Here is a 12,306-nt window from a genome sequence, read left to right as displayed (position 1 = left end):
TCACCTTTAGAAGATGTCCAGATACTTGAAATGACAGGGTAAAGGCCCAGCCAATGAGTCAGGCTAGCCTGGTACTCTGTGCCCAGGAGTGCCAATAGGAGATGCCTTTGAGTGACAGCATGTGAACCGGGCCACCTTCCACAGTCCTTTTCCCTCATATTCCCTGCAACAACTGTAAGCATTGGATAGGCATGTCATCCTATTTCCTACTTTTGTTCATGGATGTTCTGGCTGTGAATTTGACTAAACTTCTTTTGGACCTGCTGATGCTACTTGGCTCCCCCACCTTTTGCAACTACAAATTCTAGAAGCATGTAAAGAACATCCTTTTATTTATTTTTAAATCACCTCTTAGCGGTTTCCATGAATGTCCTGTGTTTCAAGTACAGAAGGATTCCCAAAGGACAACAGTATTTCTCAAACAGCAGCCAGCATCTTGAGTAGAGATAACAGCCTATCTAGAGAAGTGTGAAGTATTGAGACAGTTTTATAGCTAAATGAAAACCTTGTGAAGTGTAACTAGAAGTAGCAATCTACACATTGTATTTCACATCTGTGTATCCACTTTCAAACACACTTATTTCTTAAGTTTTTCACTTTAATAAAAGAATTTTTTCTTTCTTTTTAATTAATGATCCATTTTTCAGAGTAATTTTGACAGCTGGAAGAAAGTCAAGGTGTCCCATTCTTCCAAAATAGATTCATCAAAGGAAAGAGACTCCTCCCTCCTCAGAATACCTTGAATCCCCACACAGCACCACCAACTTCATGTCAAATTTGTGAATGCACCTCCAGCAAGTTGCAAAAGCTTTTCTGAGGATTGATGTTGTAGCTGTCTATTTAGGAAAAGTGTCTTACAATGTCAAGTCTTAACCAGATTATTGTTGACATCCAGCAGAACAAGAGGCATAATTTCTTAAACCTCTGAGACAAGCCCACATTGCAAGCACAGTATTTCTATCATTTAAGGATCTTGGAAAGGACAGCATGAGAAATGGGCTGAATTTTCACCTTGCCTTTCTGGGTCATAGGTAAATAAATTATGCCTCAGTGTGAGTCACAACAGTCTCCCATACAGGGCTTGATACTGGCAGAACAGAAAAAGGCAGCACCGTCTTTCCTGGAATGTCTCCCTCTGCACTGCTCCCAAACACTGAGATAAGGACTTTGTTTAGCATTGCTAAGAAAAACATTGTATGAAGTACTACACCTAGAGAAATTCCAACCCATTATACCTATTTAGCCTTTGTAAGGAAACAGGAAAATTACATAAAAATGATTGTGCCATCAGAATTGTTATTGCTATTATTTATACCTACAGCCAGAAAGGGCAGCTCTAAAAGCCAAGGCCAATATCATGAAGATATTTCCTTTCAATTTTTTCTCTCCAGTCTCTTTTCAGGTTGGTATGGTCTAGGTTTCTACTACCCTCCCCCTCAATGGCTGATTCTGAGCTGTTTTATCAGTGAACTCCCTAGACCTTCAATTTACTTTGTTACTTGTGTCTCTTGTACTTACCTGAAAACAAACTAAATTCTTCCTGCCACTGACATGTTATTTCCTGGGCTTCACATTATTCTCCTTGATTAGGTAGCTCTCTTTTCTCCATTCATCGCTTGACTGTTGAGTTCATTTAGGATGGTGACTTTGCACTGTCTTGTCTTTCCCTGGTACCTGGCTATGGCAGGATGCCCCCCAACCCCCATCACAGATAGTCGGTGCATTAAAAGATAACCCAGGATGGAAGGCCCAGCAAGGGGTCATCTCTGGCACCAAAAGGGCTCAGGCCTCAGCTAAGAATCAACATCTTAGTCTGGAGTGCTGATGAGAAGAGATAAAAGAAATATTCTTGACTAAGAGACACTGTTTTACAAACCATAAAAGACACACGAGATATCACAGAGGCAGAAGCCTTCTACACACACACTCCCTGAAAGTATGGGAGACTTCTCCCTGGAGCCTGTATGCAGGTTCTGTGGTTACCTCACTGGAGACTGAGGGCAAGGATCTCCATGTGTACCCCACCAATGTAATGGTGGTAAAATACGTTGAATCCTAAGTTATATTATTTCCTTGTTAGCTGTGCCATTAATAGGTACCTCTAACCTCACACTGGTTATATCTACCAGTAGTTTATATTTTTATCCTTATTCCTGTGTAGTGTTAGTTTTATTTTAGTCTTATGTCTGTTAGTTTTCTGTCTAATAAATAAATAATTCACTCTACAATAGACCAAATCAGCCGTTATGAAAGAACTTGGGAACAAGAGTGTGTTTTGGGATACTGGGCACCTCAATAAAGCTACTGCCTGCTGGCAGAGGCCTGGGCAAAAGGCAAGGACTTATCTAAACCCCCACATCCATTCATAACACTGACATGGTTGGATCCTGATCTTGACTGATCAGGCAACAGATGATAACAAGACAGAGTGCCACACCTCAATAGTAACCTGTTGATACATGGAAATACATCACCATACATCAAAATCAAAGGATGGTGTCTTTCTGTAGGCGTGATGGCTTTTTGTGGCCTTGATGGCTAAGCTAATTTTGGTGCTTGTTTTGTGCAGAATGTAAATAATATGATGTACCTAAAGGCACACATAGCATCATCCATTTATTGGCTGTTTGATTTGGTTTGATTTGTTGATTTGGTTTCTGCTATTATGAACCAGTTGCTGTATGATATTTAACATCCATTAATGCTAGCAAGGAAAGGAAGCAGTGAAGAAAAGCTCTGCTTATATAAAATATTTCCCTTGGTTACTTTAACTTGCAAAAAACTGTCAGACTTCAGAGCTCACTCAAATACTCCTTACAGTTTTCAAAAATCTTCTCCTAAGAGAGAAAAACATTCACACAACCCTGCCCTTCAATGCATTTCTCTATATGCTTCTTATGATGCTCATCAATTTCTCCACTTTTTCATTGTTCACTTCTTTTATTCTTCAAATTTGTACTCAAATCAAGAATTGAGAATAAAGTTAAATCACATATATATGTCCACCTGACTATTCAAAATAACAATGTGCAAACAAAAAATTAATGAAGATATTGAAATATGTCTATTTCAGCATACAACTATGTGATCTGCTAGAGAAAAATGCAGAGTTTCTGACAACCCTCAGTGAGGACAACTGTCTTCTTAAGTTTTAAAAAACATAAGAAAAGGGTTAAGACAGCTTATTTCAGCCATCTGTTTCTTCCAATCCTGACCACAGCTATTGTTTTTACTGGGCATCTTCTCAGATTTTGGGTGAGAAGCTGGCCTCAGCAGAGAGGAGGAGGTCTGGTAAGGTCACCCATATTAAGCCACAGCATTGGAATGCCATTGAAGATGTCCACCAAGAGACATGGTGCACTGAAAGAAGTGGATATTAAATTTGATTAATAAAATGTTCAATTTATATTGAATATTATAAAATATTCAATATTATTATATAATATTAAATTGAATGTTATAAAATATTCAATTTATATCACTGTGCATGTTCAATGAGGAACTGTGTTCTGGGCAACCCCAGCACCACAGGCCACTGAATTTTTGCAGCTTCACCATCTTGCTGTGGCCAGGGAGCCCTGGAGTGTCAGCCCTGCCTCTGGGGAGTTGAGGGTAGAGCAGACAGTGCATTGCTGCTGTATTTTAAATGTAGCACATTGGCTCCCTGCAAAGCCCTGCCTCTGCTGTTTTCTATGGCAAGCCTGGCTTCTCCTAGGGGATCCACAAAATGTTGTACGTAGGAGTTAACTCCAGGGAGACCAGGTAAGAATATCACTCTTTTGCAGTCTTGACCCAGGTGAAAAGATCCCTCATCAGACCCTGCAGGCTAACATCTCAGCTGCTTTCAGAAGATGGGACTCTTCAGTCCACAGATGCAAGAAACAGCTTGTGGAGAAAGTTCTGAGTATCACTGAATGAAAATTTGTATCTCCACCAACATCCATGTCATTTATTTAAACATTAAAAGCTTAGAAATAATTTCTATAAATTCTGAATGAATAAAAGCCCATTTGTCTCTATGAAAGAAATCTCTAATAATCAAGTTTAAATAGTTCCTGTGAACTTCAAAAACTTAGATCCACTTGACAGGTGGTATTTAGGGCCTAAAGATTTAGGAGCACAGTGAAAGGTTGTTGTCCTGTTGCTAAATGATCTTGCCCCAAAACTGGGATTAAGTTCTAAGTTCTGGCTATGTTCTACAGTGAGCTAAGCTTGGCCATAGTACCATTTTGATGTATTCTATGTAATGCTTTGACTCTCATGCTGCTGCTGCTGCTGCAAGCCTCTGTTCTTTGGTACTCTCAGCTTGATGGATAAATTTGTTATCTTACAATTTATCACTCTCTTTGTAATTCTTACTTGACAAAGCCCCTTTCTGAATACATTTTGTTGAGTTTATTTAGACTGAATAACAAGAGAAATGTTTGTACAGTAAACTCTTCCTTCAAGTACTCAGACAGTTCCTTTATACTTGTGTGCACACATTCACAATGCTTTCAATTAATTTCCTGCTGTATCTCAGAACAATTTCTCTTCTGGTATTTGCTATTGCTTGCCTGAGATTGTGCATGCAGTCTGGCAAAACTCAAATAAAAAAGCTTTTCATGAAAAGCTTTGAAGACGGTGGCTCTGAACCCTGGGGAAAGGCTGTGCTCTCTCATGTGGGTGTTAATTTGAAATTATTCTTAGTTTCATTTGCTGCTCTTGTGGAGCATTTTTAGGGGGGGATATGAAATGATTCAGGCAATATCCTCTGTGCTGGACAAGCAGCTCTACCTCAGAGCATGCTATTACTGACAGCCTTTAATGCAGGAGGTGGAATCAGCAGAGGGAGGGAACACTAGCCAAACAAACAGTGCTGGGATCTCTTGGACTAAGACACAGCAGGTGACCTGTGTTTTTTCTGTGGATGACAGAAGGATTTCTGTTCACCAGGGTTTTGGTAAAAAGCAATTCACAAAGCTCTGCCTTACATACTGCACTGAGAATTATCATATTTTGTTTTACCAGCTAATGTAGTCAGCAACTGGGTAAGTTCCACATAAACAGGCAGTGCACAACACACAACATCAGACAGGATCTAAAATCAAGTTATGTTTAAGCTCTCGAGTGTAGGAGTCTGCTTTTGCTAATAAAAAATACAGCACTCATTTTCTTCATAGGCTTAACATGTCTGACAAGCAGATGGTGCTTCTGATTTTTCTTCTTTGAGATAGGCTTGAGAATTTTTACCTCACCTTGGCTTCTGATGCGCGAAAAATTTTCTTGTCCACTTCTCCAAATGATATCACAACTTGCTGCTGAAGCAGGGGAGGTCATCAAGGTGTTTGCAATTGTGTCTGAAGGCATCAGTGTGTCCTGATTTTGTCTGGGATTGAGTCAATTTTCATCCTAGTAGATGGTACAGCTCTGTGGGTTTTGGATTTAGTATGAGAATAATGTTGTTAACATATTGATGTTTCTGTTGTAGTGTGTTGTAGTTAACATATTGTAGTTTCTGGGTTGTGCTTATTCAAAGTCAAGGACTTTTCAGTTTCTTATGCTCTGCCATCCAAAGAGATGCACAAGAAATCAGGAGGGAACAGGGCCAGGACAGCTGACCTGAACTGAACAAAACAATATTCAGTACCAGACAACCCAGCATATAAACTGGGGGGAGCTGGCCAGGAGGGACCCATCACTGCTGGGTGATGTACTGGGTATCAGTCGGTGGGTGAGCAATGCTACTGTGCACCACTCGTTTCTCTTTTTTCTTTTTGTTACTTCCATTTTCCTTTTCATTTTCCTTTTCGTTATTATTATTTTTGTCATCATCATCAATCAATAAATCATCATCATCATCATTATCATCATCTTCATTATTAAATTTGCTTTGTTTCAATTATTAAACTGTTGTTATTTCAACCCATGGGTTTAACCTTTTTTCAGTTCTCTCACCATCCCACTGGGAGGGGAGTGAGCAAGCTGCAGCATGGTACTAAGTTATCTCCTGGGGTAAAACCACAGCAGAGTGACATAAAGCATACAAAGAATTGTGCAGATGACATGGCTCACAGAGAAACACAGCTTTTTTTCTCTCTCTAATAGAAAATGTCACAATTCTTTAATATTTAGGTCCTTCTTCTACTATAAAGTCATGTAGACTCACTTTGGAGAAAGAATTGCATTTTTGCTGAAGATGTTATACAGAAAGGAAATCCATAGAGGATGAGGTGAATATGCTGCCCCAGGGGAGAATAGCACTCTCTCATTCTGAAATTTATGTTCCCAGTATTTACTGTGTGTAGTATTTCCCTATTTTAAAAGAAAAATCTTTCCATTTCAGACTTAGAAAGATTAAGGCAATTACCTCAAACATAACATACTAACATAGAAACAAACATATAAATTTTACAGAGGAAAAGAATTAATTAATTAGGATAAAAATGTATTATTTCAACTTATCACTTTATACTACTTTACACCCCACCTTCCAGTTTAGCCATGAATTTTCTTTCAGCCTGCATTGCAAGCATCCTGAAGTCAACATAAAGTCTGCTGTTGAATTCTGATGGCTTTTGCTTAGGTTTTAAGGGAATATATACTCTCTTGCTTGACTGTGTGGTTTATATTTTGAAAAATTGCTTGTCATATTCCCTTGGATAATTCATCGCTTCAGTGGAGAGATAAACCCAAATGTTGTACAGTCACCCCATCTTTTATAGTTATTGCAATTTACAATGTATCAATCATCTGCCCGTCTTTTAGGAATTTACAGCAACACTGGAAAATTATGTAAGACTAACACTCAGACATCAGAACTGGAGAGGTTTTGTTAGCACATAAAGAATCCTATATATATCCAGTGATATATTTAACTTGCATTGGATTCCACTGAATCCCCATGATTTCCCAAATGTTCTCATTAGCTGTCACAATAGATCCATTGCTGTGGCATGGTTAAGAGATAAACAGGCAATGGAGAAATGTTCTGGAGCCCATCCACAGGCACTTCACGTCCACGAGCACAGGACAGTCAATGGAAACTTTGCTCAAAGATGTGAAAGGCTGAGGAAGAGGTGTGTGCTGGATGTCTGCAGGGCACATGGGTGCATGATCACCCACTGCAGCAGGAATACCCTCCTGAAAATCTCAGCAGCAGCAGTAGCAAGCTTGATCTTTTTTCCTGTCTATCTCTCCATTCGTGAGGAAGGAAGAAACTAAACTGCTGAAATGTAGTAATGGCTCGAAATCAACACATAATTAGAAGCCCAGTAACAGCAGCATCTAAGGAAAGGACCTTGTGTTCATAGTATTTTCTTGCACCACACTCCTGCTGGAACAGGATTAGAATTTCATTTCTGCCTCAGCCTGCAGACTGTCATAATCCTGATCATTATTTTCTGTCTCTGTTCATGTGAGGCTAGTCAGCTTTTGGGTTTAGTAATAAAGTAAGATAGCACCTACTTTCCACTAATTGGAGGGTTTTTTTCTACAGGTCAGGGCTTTTTAAAAAATATTTGGACAACTTGGAAGAGCTGGTCACTTACATTCCATTGGACAGAGGGCTGAGGGCTTGAGAGAATGCAGAAAGGACTCTTAAATTAGCTCATATAATTACTCTGATTTGAAATGGAAAATGTCATATCTTGATAGGTTCCATGATGCAACGTCTGCACCAAGGTCTTGCAGTCTTTCATTTCTGGTGTATTGGCCATCCAGAAAGCCAGAGAGGTCCTGGCATGTGTCTCACAGGCAAGACTAGCAGACGCAGACACAGCACAATTATTCTTTCTAAATTTTAGGTATCTGCAGTTGCTCAGAGGAATGAAAAAGAAAATTCTGGGCAAGATTGCCCCTACAACAGATATCTGAAGTGTATATTAGATGATTCATACTCTCAGTCTTTGAAATGGAACCCAGGGTGACTGACACAGATGTACAGGACAAAACCTAAAATCAAGCAAGTTGTGTCTCATCCATAATTACATCAGCAATGACTATGGACATTAAATTAGACATGAGTGCTGGTTATATGCTTGGATTATTTGGGAATGGAAATTGCTGACCACAATAAAAAATAAAGTCTTTCAAATAATTTTTTAACCAGACAACTGGCAAGTGTGGAATTCTATGGGCCATAAATGACAAAGCAATTTCTGTGAGTAAATTATATCATCTCTGGTGTGTAACACTGTCATATTTGAGACTGGAAGAAAGTTTGGTCAGAGAAGCAGGCTCTTCACTATAAAGTGGGATGTAAATACTTTTGATTTCAATAAATATAATTTTAAAAAAAACTGCAGAGACACTCTAGTGATCTGTGATTCATTTCTGCCTGGAATTAGGAAATAATATCAGTTCATTTAATCTTTTTCTTTTGAGCAGAGGGACTGGAATAACAGTTGTACCCAGGATGCCAGCATTTGTGCCTTTAATTTAAGGCTGGTTTTTGATCTTAAAAAAAAATATGCAAGTGTGTCTGTGAGCTTTAATGAAAATGGCTCCCACCTCTACATATAATATTATGAATGCCTCAGACACTAACAGCAAAAATAATCTCTGCCAATAATCATCTTAATAATGATTTTCATTAATCTTTGTTCAGAGCTATTCTCTTTGATTGAGATGAAGAGGAACAGCAGGCAGTGCAAATTCAGAGAAATGCAGGTACATTCAGAAAATACTCTAAGGCTTTGCATTATGAAAGCCCCTTCTGATCTGACATGTGTACAGAGAAATTTGCATGGTCCCTCTTAATAAAAGAGTTAACACAAAGAGCTTTTATTATAATAAAGGCCAAGTTCTTATTAGAAATTGCGGCATGGCTTCAGTAACCATGAATTTTTTCTCTTTTAATTTTCTTTCTGAGTTTAGTGCTCCTGCAAGGTACAGGGAGAAAGTATTCATGAACTGCGTGACAGTTTTACCAGGATTTGAACTTCTGACTGCTCTAATGTAAAGCAGGACACTTTCAACTGCTTCAGAGAGACCATGAGACTAATGCTGCTGGGGAGGGAAACCCCAGAATGTCAATCTGAAAGGCAGGACTGTGGAGCTGAGGGCTAAGAGGGCTTGCTCTTTTCCTTTATGTTCTTTGGCTTCTCTACCCTGCTTTTGAATAAAGGCAACTCTTCTTATAGGCACTGTGTGCTGAACGTGCTTGTCAGGCAGGAGAGCAGACCAAAACCTCAGCTTTCAATCCAATTCACTCACCTATCAATAAAATTAAAGACAAACTCTTGGATTCAGGATTAGACAGTGTTCCTGGTTTCTAGCCAGATGGCTGGTGCTTAGTAATAATGCCTGTGATGTAGTAGGCTAGACCCAAACCCTAATAACAAAAATCTGTACAAAGCTCAGTCACATTTATAAGTTGAACTTCCCATATTCTAATTTTCTCAGAATGGCCAGGGCTTGAAACAATGGGAGCAGCCCGGGAACACCAATGGCATCAGTGGGCATGTTATTTTTGTTTTTCTTTTGCCTTAACACTTGAAATCCTATATTCATTTTAAAACGGTATATAACCCCTTGCCTCCCTTTTGTAGTTCAGGGAACAAAATTCACATGATTCTCTTTAATCTCAGGTTGCAAAGGCAACATCCACACTGCATTTACCATTTTGCTCCATGCCCTTCAGGGACTGTAAGCTTAAAACTATGGCCCCAAACAGCCCCCAGACAGTACCTTCTGGGCACTGGCATCTAGAATTTAGTCTCATGTGGTACTGTCAACCCAGGGAATCTTGGGAATTACTCAACTATGGCACTACTATCACTACTTGTGTTTACACCAGTAAATTAAACTTTGACAGAAAATATTCCTGTGCACTGGAACTTGAGTTCCCATTATTAAACTCTTAAGGTAGTTCTCAGCACAGTTTGTGATATGTTTTGAAGGAAAACCTGCTTCCAAAGACCATTCCAAAGAGGGAATCCATGCACAGAAACTCAGTTTTGTAGGATAAGAAGATGGGCATTCTGTGCCAGAGAAGAAGCAGAAAAACTATTCTGTGCCAGAGAATTTCAGCACCAGGCATATTTGATACATTAGTATAGCTGTTTTTGTTCTTAACTTTTTCCATAACTTGCAGTTCTCCAAATTATTATTTTTAATTATCTTTTTTTTTTATTTTTAAAAAAGGTGTTTTCAGCAGAACAGATAATTACTTTCTACATTTATTAGTTTCTAAAGATAATTTAATTTATTAAGATTCATTCATGCTTACATTTTTAGTATCTCCATCTACCTTGTAATTATTATGAAATTAATTTTTGTCTATTCTTAAGCTGTGCTTGTTCTTCTTGTACTTCTAACTTGCTAATTTTTTCTGTACTGTTTAGATGAGTATGTGTGTATCCGCATTATGAAATTAAGTACTGAATAAAAATCTTTTAAAACAGCCTGTAAGAAGAAGGTAGAGTCAGCAATACATCTGTTCTTCTTGACTGGTGTTTGTCAGGCATGTGTTTGAGACTTGCAGTGATGGGGGTTTTGCAGTCTCCCCAAACAAGTCTTCCCTGGGATCCCTGTGCTTTGTCTTTACTGGGATTTTTGCAGGTCTGACCTAGACGTCTCTGGTGGCTTAAAGCTGCTGCTTTTTGTCTCATCACAGCCCTAATATTTACTGTCTTTTGTCACAGACTGTTTCAGACCTCTGATCCTTCCTGTTGCTCTGATCTCTCTCCATACATGTCTCTTTGTTTCATTTGATTGATGGAATTCTGTTGTTATTTTTGTGTTTTCCACTGTAGTGTCAGTCATATCTGGTTGGAAATGTGTTGAACCTTTGTCACCTGCCTTCATGAAACTGTCCACAAAGATAAAATGTGACATAGCTCTCTGTAACGTGAATTATGGAGATGGATGTTTCTGTGACACTGTGCCTTCTTCCTTTACTGTATAACTGAGCTGAAATCAGGAAATCGATGGCAAAATTAATGTGAGTTCTCAAGAGGCCAAAGACCTGCTCTGTAACCTCTGAGGTACACAACAGTGGGTGAGTGGAAAAACAAAGTAATTTGGATTGCCCTCTTGCACCAGTCCTGGAAGGCAGATGCAGGTGCTGCCACTGTTAAGAAAACACATAATCCATTGAATGCATGGGTCTGAGTAATAGGACAGATCAGCACACTCAAGCACAGAAGAAAACAAACTGTGAGTACAATTTTTAATGACAAATTTCTATGCAGCAAAGAGGTTTCTGCTCAATCTTTTGATATTAGCTTGCTTCTGTGGGCATTCCGTCTTTACCACTGTTGCAGGAGATAAACAAATGTAGGTCTTAAACTATGTTGCAAAGCTAATGTGTGGAAAAATCAAGGTAACAGGAGAAAATCTTGCAAAAGCTCCTGTAATGTTATAACTTTGTTTATATATATCTTTTTTTGTATTCATAATGTATCTATCAGATGTCTACAGAACAAGCCCACTACTACGTACATTCTTTGCATTAACTTCCCCTCTTTTAAACCTTAATTACAGTGATATTCTGAATTTGTGGCTCCTGTGAGGATATGTCTGTGCTTGTATTATACCAGTAAGCTATTTTGGTTTTGCAACTTAAAGATAAAACATCAGTCATTTAATTTCTTTGCTATACAATCAAACACATAAAGGCTTATCTGCAGTTCCTGCTAATTGGCTCCTGTTAATTCACATAAAGGCTTGTTTGATAACAGCTAGCATAAAGACAAGAGAGCAAAATTTGAAGCTGTGACTTGAAACATTCCTGCACTAAATGACTCCTCAGATTAGGTGGTGTGTGCACAGAAGTGGAACCAGCTATGTAGGGAGTGAAACTGAAGATTTTATCCCTTTAGAAAATGGCAGTGAATAAACACATAACTGTGGACACTCTTCTGCCCCTGAATATGAGCAGTATTTTGGTCATTTGTGAGCACAGACTGTGCATTTGGAAATAAGGGATTTAGGACCAGAACATAAACATAAAGCACAAATTCCTGTTTGAAAGGTACCTATACTGAACAGTGACTATACAGACCTTTGTTATACCAAATTCCATCAAAGTCTGCAATTGCTTTTTAAGGCAGAATTTCTCAAATCCTGCTGATCGTTTCTGCATTTTACAATGGTTTTTTTCCCTGCCAATTTTAAGCACTTTTTAAGCAGTGGCTGAAAGTCAGTCCTCTTTTAAGCCATAATCCAGCTCTTTGGCTGGCCCTCTTAAAACCTATTGCCCTTAATTGTTTTCCATTAGCAGAAGAACATTAAAGGTACAGCCAGTGATAGCCACCCATTAGAGATGAACCAACAGAGTGTCTGTTCTCTGAGCCGTGAAGGCATGGCCTAGATAGACAATGC

The sequence above is a fragment of the Ammospiza nelsoni genome, chromosome 2 (genome assembly GCF_027579445.1).
Source record: "Ammospiza nelsoni isolate bAmmNel1 chromosome 2, bAmmNel1.pri, whole genome shotgun sequence".
Classification (NCBI taxonomy): Eukaryota; Metazoa; Chordata; class Aves; order Passeriformes; family Passerellidae; genus Ammospiza; species Ammospiza nelsoni.
The sequence above is the reverse complement of the archived record's forward strand: the minus strand, read 5'-3'. Positions refer to the sequence as shown.